We start from the raw sequence: 12,386 nt of genomic DNA, 5'->3' as shown, positions 1-12,386 counted from the left end.
CACCATTGCACATGTCCGACACAATGTCCCTTGCGTTCTACATACTTTTTGGAACTTTTTTGAGCCTTTTTGGGGCGGTCGATCTGTCTGTGGATGGCGCGGCTGTCTGCGGAGCGCGCACTAGGACCCCTATAGAAGGCCACACCCCAGAGTTCATCCTCATTGTGCTTCTGGCTACCTGACAGAGCATTGTCTTTTTTGGCTTTTGCTGCTCTTGCTGCTCTTTCTACTTTTCCATCATCAAACCTGATGTCATCTATGGTTGCTGCTGCTCCAGCTGGTGCTACTTCTGCCTCAGCACCACCCCCACCCCCTACACCACCACCACCTCCCCAAGGGCCTGCAGAGGGAAAAAGGTGTGAGTATGTAGAAGAGGAGGATGAAGAGGATGAGGTAGTGGAAGTCCCTAATACCAGCACTCACCGTGAGTCTTGGGTGTGGCGGTTGTTTACCATTCATGTTGGAGTGCCAAAAGCATGTGCAAATAAGGTCACCTTCAAACAGTGCAAAATGGTGCTGAGTCATGGGAGGCTTGGTTCGTACAGCTTTGGTACGTCATCCATGGAGCGACACCTAAGGTTGTTCCACGGTGGGGCTATTCACAAGGTTGTACCTTGTGATAAACATAGAAGGTTGAATTCCTCTACAACATCCTCTGTTTCGACTCCTGTCACCACAAGAGACACTCCTGTGGAACAGCGCATCCTTCCAGCTGCCTCACAGGCCATCCATGATGATGTTGACCCTTACCTTTCGAGGGTCACAATATTGTGTATGTACTGCGACGCAGTACTCTGCAGGGGGGAGAGTCTTCGCAATGCTTTCGAGATTGCGGTCACGGTGCATGAGAAGGTCTGCTACCTAAATAAGGCCTACACTACATCTTCCTCTCTCCACCTGCCCTTTCTTATCCCTGTGGTTGGTGTCCCATCCTTCCCCTCCTTTCCCCTACTTTCCTTGTGTGTGTGTTTAAAATACCCCAAAAAATATAAAACAACAAAACCTCCCCAAAAAAAGGCTCTTTTCAGAGCCGCCTTTCACAGTTTAAAAATAGAAGTGACAAATAAATAGTGCAGGGCCCTGTGCATTTTTTTAGAAGTCCGCGGACAGTTCGCGGACATATACACTTTTGGGGTGCTGCCCTATCATAACCATTGCACTTTTCTATGGGAGGAAGTGGTGGCTCTGAAAAGAGGCTTTCGGTGGTGTTTTTTTGTGTTTGAAAAACTTCAAATAGTCAACACCTACTGCAAAATGGACGGATGGCTGTAATTCCAAAAAAGGTTGCATTTTGTACATTTCTCAGAAAAATCGGATTGCCAGCATAAGTAAGATGCACTTCATCTCTGCGAAAAATGTATGTGCTACAAAACATAATATTTTCATTGTGAAAAGAGGACATGCCAACATCTCTTAAAAAAGCACAAACAGCCTTATTGACATTGCACCTCGCTTTCTCCATTTGTGGACCAAATGAAGAAGAACGCAGCCACATTTGTCTCTGCGCAATATGAGAAAAAATTACTTGGGAATTTGGAAACATGTCCATGACCTTCACAAGTCCTTCTTTTATTGCAAATGGCAAAGAAATTCCAGACACATGTCCTAAACTGTTCCCTCCACAATGAATTATAATTATGTCTGGATGATGCTGTGTCTCCAAAGTAGCACAGAGAGGTACCAAGCCCAGCCACTTCATTTCACGCACTCCATGCCAGTGCACTTCCACATGAGGGAATCCAAGATCTGCAGCTACTCCACAGCGTTCGGCATGCACCTCCAACCAATGTATCCATGAGTTTCCCAAAATCCAGATAATCTGTTTTCTAAAACACACAGCCATAGCTATCTGTTCTTCTCTCAGGAAAAAGACTTTCTGACAAACTCTCTCCTTACACAACACACCCAGTAAACTTTACTGACCAATCCCTTGCTCTACTCTTTCTCATTTGCATGCCTCTACACCCCAAAATCCCTGTATGTAATACGCGGTGTCCGTGGACTCCTGCCATGTCAGCGGACATATCGAAAATCTGAGCTTGGTGAATTTAAATTTAAATGGTGTGCCCCATTTCCCCTTTGAGGTTGGTTCAGAAAAGAGTCTTTTTTTTGTTTTTTTGCAGATGCTTGACAGACACCTGTTATTTTGTATTTTTTTCATTTTTTTTCTTACTTTACTCCTAAAATCTTCACATAAGCTTCTCCAAAGCAACCCTTACATTCCAAAACAGCATGGCATTTCCCATAAAAGATAAAGAAATGCCATATTCTTTAAAATAAACAGCATTGCTGAAATCAATATCCTCATTATTACAGAAGAACATACCAGCTCTAAGCATGAAAGCACACATTCCTCGGTTGATTGCATACCTAGCAATGTTTTGCTGAGGACAAAAAACAGAACTATTGTCCAATATTGCCCTAGGTACTAATCCAGAAAAAATAACTTTGGCATTTGGAAGGATGTTCATTACTGCTTGAACCAAGTGTTCCATATCTGCCAACAAAGTAGGGGCACTGACATAGCCCAAATGCAAAGCACCACAGTTCCAAACTACCACATGGGCACTGACATAGCCCAAATGCAAAGCACCACAGTTCCAAACTACCACATGGGGACTGTCCATCCTGCACATATCTTCACAAACGTGTACAATTCCCTGTACATTGCAATCAGGCACAGTGCTCCACACCACCTCCACTCCTTTAACATCAAAATTGTTTGCACATGCCTGCATTGAGCATACTGCTGTAAACCATGCACACACATATCTCCAACCACCAACACCCTGACTTTCTCCACCTCTGCCATCTTCACTACAAACAGCCTCTTTCAACACAAATCCACAACCTCAACACCTGATTGGCTAATCCCTACAGTCCCCTTCCCATGCTGGATTTGCTGGAAAACCCTGGATGTGGCACGCCCGGTCTGCGGACAGTCGCGATGTCCGCGGAGCGCATACCACTTGGACAGCCCTTCTACCCTTTCCACTTCACTCTCTGTGCCATTCCCTCATTGGATACTGCTAAGCAGTTACACAACCATCCACCAATCACATCCAAGACCTCTACATCTAACTCCATCATCAGAGTTCAGCACTTCAAATGTACTGTTGATCATTCTGAGTACAAGTCTCATATCATTGGAAAGCACCTACTACAAAAACTACTGTACAAGTAGTCAGGACCTAATTGCAAAAGCACCTTCCATCCAAGATTTCTACTTGCAGCTGCATGCATATCCACATGCATGAATACAATCTACAGGCATGCACATTCTATGCAGAGTACATGTACAACTCTTATAAATACATAAAAAGAGAGTAACTGCCACATAACCTGTATAACCTTTAAAATGAACTTACAATTATTTTTCCCATCTGCTATAAACAACTGTCACTTCCAAACCTGTCTGCTATCTAAATTCTTTTTTTACACACACAACTATCTAAAAAATTATAATATTAAAAGATGGGAAAAATAACAGTATAATTGTAGAAAAACACTTATTAGTGTATTATATAATTACACCCAGCAAGGATAAGTTCATGCATCTCTATACATTCATACAGATAGACACTATCATTGAAAAGCTCCCTGCTGAAATAACACCACTGACTGTACATCACAGGCTTCTGCTTTATTACCCACACCTTCACAAATGCATACATTCTATGCTTTTCTATACAGTTTCTGCCATTTACCTTATAAAAATTGCAAAATACGTAAATCATTATCTCCTCTATCTCCTAACATGCAATAACACATCCTTAAGAAACCAAGTGAGTTTCATACATTTAGTATTCTACTCATTTGCAAAGCATGTTGAACTAACATATTGTAAGTAAAATAAACACACTGTGGGGTTGATTCATGGAATTTGTGCACCAAACAACCGGGATTTGGGTACCATTATGCCCACAAATCCCCATTTGTTAAACAGGGATTTTCAGAAAGATTGGCGCACAAATCCCAGTTTTTCGGAGCACAAATTCCATAAATCAGCCCCTAGAATCTTAGTATTGCAGAACAAAGAACTGTTTTAATTCTATACAATTAGATTTAGTATTAGTGCTTCTCCTCACCACTAGCTTACTTTCTACTGTCATCTGAACCCCCGTATAGTAACACACACATACAAGAATAGCCTTCCCAACTATTTGTAGCTGCCCAATGCACAATCACACACCACCACATACATCCTCACCATCATATTCAGACACTCATGCACACAGCACACATACATTGCAGAGCAGCCCAACCAACACCTTCTTTTTTTTCAACAGACCCCAAAGAATGCCTACCAAAAAGCAAGTCCGTAGAAAGCAATGCAGAAGTAGAGCAAATGAAAATAAAAGTGTCCAAAATAAGCATCCATCTCTAGCAGAATTTGTAGAAAAAGTTCAAACAAAAGATCTAGTAGCGTCATTAAGCGAAACAAAACAAGCTTCCAGTACAAAAACTTTGCCTCCTCTTTCAAAATGTAAAACGAAACAGAAAGTTTTTAACAAGAATTCAGCTACCACTACTGCTAACACTGCTCCTATAAATCTTGATGTAGTGGCAAGTAACCATACCAAAAAAAGTATTTTACAAAATATTTTCCACCACAGAGTCCTTCAGAATCTCATAAAAACATGAGAGAAATCGGGCACAACCCTTAAAACCTACCGTAGAAAATTAATCTTAGAAGCTCTCATAGACAATGCAATCCTTCTCAAAAAGAAGTTATTTATTTTAGTGTTAAACAGAATGAAACCACTAACAAAACTAACTACTAAATTACAAAAAAGACCTCTCAATAAACGTAATGTCAACAAAAATAACTTCTTAAATATCTGTGGAGGTGAATGGAGTCACACCACGAGCACAGAACCATATTTCAATGAAGAAGCATACAAACAAAAGCAAACAAACACAATTGCCATACATAGCAGTGGACGAGGGTATGAAAAACTTAATAATACCATTATGGAACAAGATATGCTGCTCACAAAAATATCCCCAGAAAACTCAGTATCACCTCTCCATCAGACTTAACCAAAACGTCCAGTGTACAAATGGCTGTGCACGTCAATGTGTGACATTGACAAAAAATCTTTCAAATCTTTATGGCAGTTCCTCAATCAATATGTAAAAGGCAAAAATAAATTCAAAGTTAAACTTCTACAAATATGGATACCTTCCAGTGCGCAAACACACAGGACTACAAGGACGTTCATTAGCCTGCATTTCAGGACCTAATTGCAAAAGCACCTTCCATCATATCAAAATGATATCAACACATCATTCAACTATAAGAAATCTAGTTCATAAACTGTACTATGCTAAAAGTCCAGCTTTAGCATTAGACAATTTAAATAACAATCTTCTACATGGTACAGCTAACAACCTAAGAAATAGAGCATATCCAGAGAAAATATTTTGGTGGTGAAAGCCACTTACAAAATGCAATAGCTTTAAAACAGACTAGGAACAATTCTACAGATGGCAACCTTCTACTATACATATACAAAAAGTAAATACTAACATTTAAAAGTACATCTGCTGAAGTACCAAACTATGTGCGTGTGTGTTGCCGCAGAACTTTTTATAAAAGTAGCACAAAAACTGTAGACATAACATACAAAATAGAAGACAATGAAGATTCCAAATGGTTTGAATTAGCTCTCTACCTTATAGCAGAAAACAAATATGAAATAAATGACCCCTTAATACTTTGCAGTTACTGCATTGCAAAACTTGACAACAACCAAACTCCTTCACGTTCTATCACAAATAACTTATTATTCCCACTACCAAAATCCTTGCAACAACTTAATTTATGTGAGAGCATCATAATTCAAACAGTGCATCCATGTCAAGCAATAATATGCCTTCAACCAAAATCATTGCCCTCTTATGGAATGCAAACATAGAAGTGGAGTACATTGCAGACTATCCCACTGCAGTTGCACGATTTGTTACAGCCTACTTAACCAAAGTAGAAAAAACAGAGCTTCAAGACCTCTGGGATGACCTATCATCGGACAAAACACTGTCTCAGAAATTGTGCAGCTTAGCCATAAAAATGCTCTCTCATAGAGAATGAGGATGCTATGAAGCTGCAGATTTTTTAACCGGTACTGCTTTGTATGGAAAATCTGAAAATGTAGTATGGCTAAGTCTTGGTCCTGCTAAATCTAGAAAAAGAGTTATAAAATCATACGACGACATAGAAACTATAGACAAAAATGATCCCAAAAGCCAGGACATTTTGAAAAACAATTTACTAGACACATACTACCCAAACAGGAGTACCACTTTGGAAACCATGTGTCTATACCAAATAGCCCAAAACTTCACATACAAAAATAATATAAAACCAGATGAAAATAAAGATAGATACAGAGTGACAAATTGTGGAGGCAGTTTAGTGAAACTTACCAAACGAAGCTTAATTAATCAAATCAAATTGTCATTAAAAAACTCCTCAACATAAAGAACTATATTACAAGTCCCTGCTACAACTTTTCAAACCATGGAGAAAAGAAGAAGTGTTACTAGATATCTATGACTCCTATGAAGACGCTTTCAAAGCAAATGAAAGCACTATAACCGATGTAAACTTTACACAGTACAAAACAATGTTGCACAATGAACATCAACACGAAGAAGAACTCCAGGCCCAACTAGATAAGGACACTCCCGACAGTAGTCAACCTTCTATAACAGGAAGCCAAGAACCACTGGGACAGCCACTAATAGCAAATGAAGCAGAATTAGCTATGACAGAAGTAGAAAAAACCATGTGTCACTATGAAGAAGATACAGAAGACTTAACTGTACTGCAATCAAAACTGAACAATGAGCAGTGTAGCATTTTTCAAGTAGTAACAAAAGAAATTGCTCCTTGTGTACAACATGAAAATTAAGAATATACCTGCCAAAATGTCAAACCTATACTACTATACGTCAGTGGTCAAGCTGGTTCATACAAAACATTATTAATCAAAATCATTAGCAAGTTCCTTCAACAATTAACAAACAACAAACTGTCAGCTGTTGTAACTGCCCCCACAGGTTTAGCTGCCTACAACATAGGCGGTGTCACTTTACAACGATTACTACTCCTCCCAGTAGAACACCAAAACAAATTAGAATATTACAAACTTTCTACAGAAGCTGCAATGGAACTACGCAGAGTTTTAAAACAAATGAAAACACTAATAATAGATGAAGTGAGCATGTTCTCCAACCTAATGTTGGCTTTGATTCACCTCAGAATACAAGAAGTACTCAAAACAAACTACGAAGAGCTCTTTGGAGGAAAACATATTATTGTTTTCGGGGATCTTCTTCAATTGACAGTGAAAGGTGAACCTATTTTTAAAACCTTAGGGCACAAACTATGCCGTAAAACTGTTGGCAGCATAGGAAATGTCAACCTTTGGCAACATTTCCAATACAGAGAATTAACAAAAAACATGTGCCAGTCTGCAGACCTCACATACGCCAACATTTTAAAAGTATTAGAGTTGGTGTACTACCTCAAGAAGCACAATCAGTATTAAAAACCCAGCACATCCATGCGCTGAATGGCCATAACTCATGTGCTACTGATGTCATGGAAAAATTAGCACACAAAAATGTCAATTGTATGTCCTTGATGCCAACTCTTGCAAGCTGTTCAAAATTCAATGAAGCAATGTTGAAAAAAGAAATGCAACCAATAACTGAAATTCCCTCTACAGACCAACTGGACGTACATGGTATGGCACTGCCCATGTTTCAATAAGCCACAACAAGACTAAATACCTTAGCAAACTCTATCTCCAACACAGCTGGTTTGGAGAAAATATTATAATTATCTTTAAACTGTAGAGTAATGCTTAAATGTAACCTTGACGTGGAGCAATGACTAGTTAATGGAGCACTTGGTACAGTTGTTGGCTTTCAAACATACCCACATGACAACAACATTCAGTTTGTCAATATTCTCTTTGACAAACTATCAGAAGTAAAAAGGATAAGATGCTCAACAGCTCGATTCCTTCTTTTCGAAGACATGTATGTACGCAGAGAGCAATTGTCTCTAACTCTAGCATACGCAGTCACCATTCACAAATCACAAGGTCTTACCCTATATAAAGCATTAATAGATATTGGGAACACAGTCTTTAAATAAGGCATAAGCTACGTAGCACTATCACGCTTACGTACACTTGACGGTCTATTTCTAATCAACTTTGATGCAAGTAAAGTAAAAGTCGATATTCTTTGCATTTTAGAATACAATAGACTATGTTCACTGTACACCCCCATCTAAAAACCTATCCTGTTCCACAAAAAGCAAAACGATGTAAAAGAAAACTACTTCAAACAGAAATGCAAGAGGATCTCACTGCAAATCCTCCAAAGAGAGTAAAATAAGCTAATACTTCATCAATTACTACAACCAAAGAAGAATATACTACTCAAAGTAACTCAGGTACTTCTTCAAAGAAGCAACACACACTCCGAAAAATGACTCGGACACAGAACTATCTGGTCCAGTCAAATTTTCAAATATAACTGGTGTAAATTGCTTTGCAAATGTAGCAATAATTATTCTATTCTAATTGCCACCAATTGTTGACAATGTTTAACCTACACAATACAGACCAATTGTGTTTGCAAATGTTAGTCCTTCATAGAAATGCAAGCAACAATCCTGACAACACATACAGTGTTCATGGAATAACACAAGAATTGGACTACTGTGCTGGAATGGTGAAATTCACTATAAACTCACAAGAAGATCCACAAGAATTTATAATGTACTTACTACAAGTACTGGAAAACAAAAACATACTTATAAATGAAATCTTCCAGATTTCCTACATGTGGAAACATACATGCACTCTGCAACAATGTGGCACAGGAACAAATCCCTAATGAACGCTTCCTGTATGTATTCATACCTAACTGTGAATCCATTCCATTTCAGCAACTTGTACAAAATGCAAACCATGGCAGATTATGTACTACCTGCAATTCAGATAATCGCTCTACCTTACAAATACAAACACATAGTAAATATGTAATACTAATGCTTTTACGTTACAATGCAGATGGTACCAAAAACAACTGCAAGCTCACTGGATTCACACATGGTCAAGAATCACTTGGTAAGGAAACCTTCACAACAATAGGTATAATCTACCACGCAGGAGCCACAACCAATGCAGGTCACTACACTCCATATATAAAAAAGTATTGTGGATGGTTTGAATGTAATGATAACACCATTACTCTAAAGCAAAGATTACCAGCAAATCTTCTAAATGTTTATTTAATATTCTTAAAACCAAAATGTAACAACTAATCTGTGCATAAACATTAATAAAACTTCAATTAGAAAACTATAAACAGTTAGAATACGCCAACAGGTATCTAACTGCACCAAGATTCTGCAACAACCAAACAGATAAATCAATACCACTAAATTACAAGAAGAAATAAACAGTTACAATACTCCAACAGGTATCTAACTGTCCTTAACTGCTTTTAGCAGCTGTTAAAATCCAATGGCGCTAAACGGCCTTGGTGCTAATTACGTCACCGTAATTTACGGTGGCGTAATTAGCGCCTTCCCCACTCCCATTATGCCCTATGGGGCAAAAATGGGAATGGGGAAGGGTAAAATGGGAAATGGGGATTTACCGCCAGACTCACCTTGGAATGGGGCGGTAAATCCGCCATCCACCATGGTGTAAACATAGTTTACACCATGGTGGTAAAGTTGGCATACTTACCGCCTGGGTCGTAATGCCCCCCATAGTCATCATATGCACGTATATTTGACAGAATATCTTGTTCACCACAGGTCAAATTGTCATTAGTGCAAATCTTCTTGCTTCTAAATTTCTTCAAATCATTGATGACCAGATCTTGGAAGGCCTCTATGTGCCCCCCTGGGTTGAACATGGGATTGAAGTGTGACTTCAATTTCAACTTACTTTGCTGAGCCAATCCATCTGTATATTCATAAGGTCCCATTGTGAATCCTTATATCTTCATTTTGTTGCCATTCTGATTCTAGATGGACGAGATCCTGCAATAGATGCATATCTTCTCTCACCATAGGGGTGTACCCACTCAGGGATTCTTCCTTCCTAGGATTGGGTGGATTGATGGGAAAGAACATCTTCAAACATACTGTCATGGTGCCCACTCCCGGGGAGCTGGTTCAAGCCCTGCGTCCCCGAAAGCGGACATACAGTCCCCAAGGAAAGACCCAGCAACCCCATATAGGGGCCCTTTGGACAGTGTCCTGGCGCCATAGGCGCCAGGCTCATTATGGGAGTGCTTGGGTCCACTTACCTGATGCAGACCATGCTGCAGGATCCCGGCCTCCTTGAGGCCTAAAAGGAACTACTTTACCTGTGGGACTAATTTACCATCTGGGCGTGGTCGGGGAAGGATACAGACCTGATTGGAGGAAGGATACATACCTGGAACTTCTTCCAAGGCTATTTAAACCCCACCCGAACAGCCACACGTGCTTTGCGTTGTTCTGCATCTAGCAGCTGGACGCTCACCGTGTCTGCTCCTGCATCCTGACTTCTGCCACGCCTGCCAGCATCCTGGATCACCTGCAAAGGAAGAGAAGAAGAGAACAGAAGAAGGAAAAGTCCTTACCTGCTAAATCCGCATCCCAGAGACATCTCGCCGACAATCCTGAAAAGGAAGACTTTTATTTAAAAGCTCATCGCGTCGACCGCTGCAGCGCCGCATTCCACTCACCTTTGCAGGGCGCCTCCATGTACAGCAGCGATTATCCGGATTCGCAGTCACGTCCCAGCGCCTAGGGAGAAAAAGGCAAGAACAAAAGGTGAGAGAGAGAAGGGAATAAGGAAAGCTAAATCTCCATGTTAAGACTTACCTGTTGATTCATTCCCTCTTCATTTCGGGTCCGCGCCGCATCCTGGCATTTCCGGCCCCCGGCCCCTAAGGGGAAAAAAGGACATCAGCGTTAATGAGCGAATGAAAAGACATTATCAAAAAACGCTCATTAAAGACTTACCTGATTTCTACAAGGATTTCACCTCTCATCTCGGGTCGGTGCCTGTTCCCTGGAATTCCGTACCCCGGCCCCTATGGGGAAAAAGACACTAGCATTAGTACATTAATGCATGGACACAAGGGGAACCTCTTATCAAAAAACTTACCTGGAAGCCAAGCAAGTTTGGTTCTCACCAATCCGAAAATCCAGTGAAGTAACTGGATACCAACGCGCCCCTGCATCAGCAGCAGGATGGAGAGCTCGTCCTTCCAGACCCTAAGGTGAGACGCTACGGGGAATCACAGAAGGGTTTCGAGGAGGGTGAGAGGGGAAAGTGGGAGGCCGATTGCATTACCCCGCAGACAGTTAATCCCCTATTTTCGCCTACAGAAGGATACTTCTGCGAGCCAGACAAGCCAGATTTGGGGGCCCGGTCCAGTCCGTCTTCCGAACCCTGCGCATCACCTTAGAAGAGGTCACAGCAGCGCGAACCAGGCCAGCGCCTCCGTGGGAATCAGGTGAGTGTTACACATACTTTGCGCATGTATCTGTCGAAGTCTTTTCTGGTTTGTACATAGTTATAGGGAGAGGACGGGCAAGCATTCAATCCCAATTTAAGTACTTGTAGTTCTTCAATGGAGAGGTGTTGTGAAGAGAGGTTTATGATGGACATATCTGGTGACTTAATTTGTACTTTCATACATTTTTTGTCCCAGAGCGTGTTTTCCTTTCTGTTTTGTCCATTCCTGCGGTGTCTATAGCAGTTCCCCATGCTTTTCTTCTGTATGTTTTACCAACAACTCATAACTTATGTTTAATTTACATCTTTTGTTTACTTTTTCCATTTAATGTAGTTTGTAGGTTAAAAATCTAGTCATTCATTATTCTATGCTATCTTGACTCAGTATGCTGATCTGTTTTTAATCAATGACTTTCTATTTGGCATCCAGAAAATGTCTACTAATCAATGTATTTGGATGGTTATCCTTGATTTATGGTGCAGCGTGGGGGCCATCTTTTTCTATTTCTACCTGATCTTTCTTGTTGCCTCTACTCAGACTCCATTTACTGTGCTTGTTTTCCATCAGGCTCTCTGAGGTAGGGTATACTGGGATGTACTTCTTTGACAGCTGTATTTTTTATCTTTTGTTTTGTATTATGGATCAGAGATGAATATGAGATTGTCGTCCCTTTTCCTCTAGGGGGAGAACTTTCCCATGGGGCCAGGACTGTGCATCCACTATACAAAAGTCCCCCTGGGGAAGTGCACTGAGGGAGGATCAAATGGGGGAGCAAACCCCTTATGGGATTGGGGACAACCATTCTTGGAGAACAAAGTATACCCCCACGTCAACAC

The sequence above is a fragment of the Ambystoma mexicanum genome, chromosome 1q, assembly GCF_040938575.1.
Source record: "Ambystoma mexicanum isolate Mex_15411 chromosome 1q, UKY_AmexF1_1, whole genome shotgun sequence".
Taxonomy (NCBI): domain Eukaryota; kingdom Metazoa; phylum Chordata; class Amphibia; order Caudata; family Ambystomatidae; genus Ambystoma; species Ambystoma mexicanum.
This window is presented reverse-complemented; position numbering follows the sequence as displayed.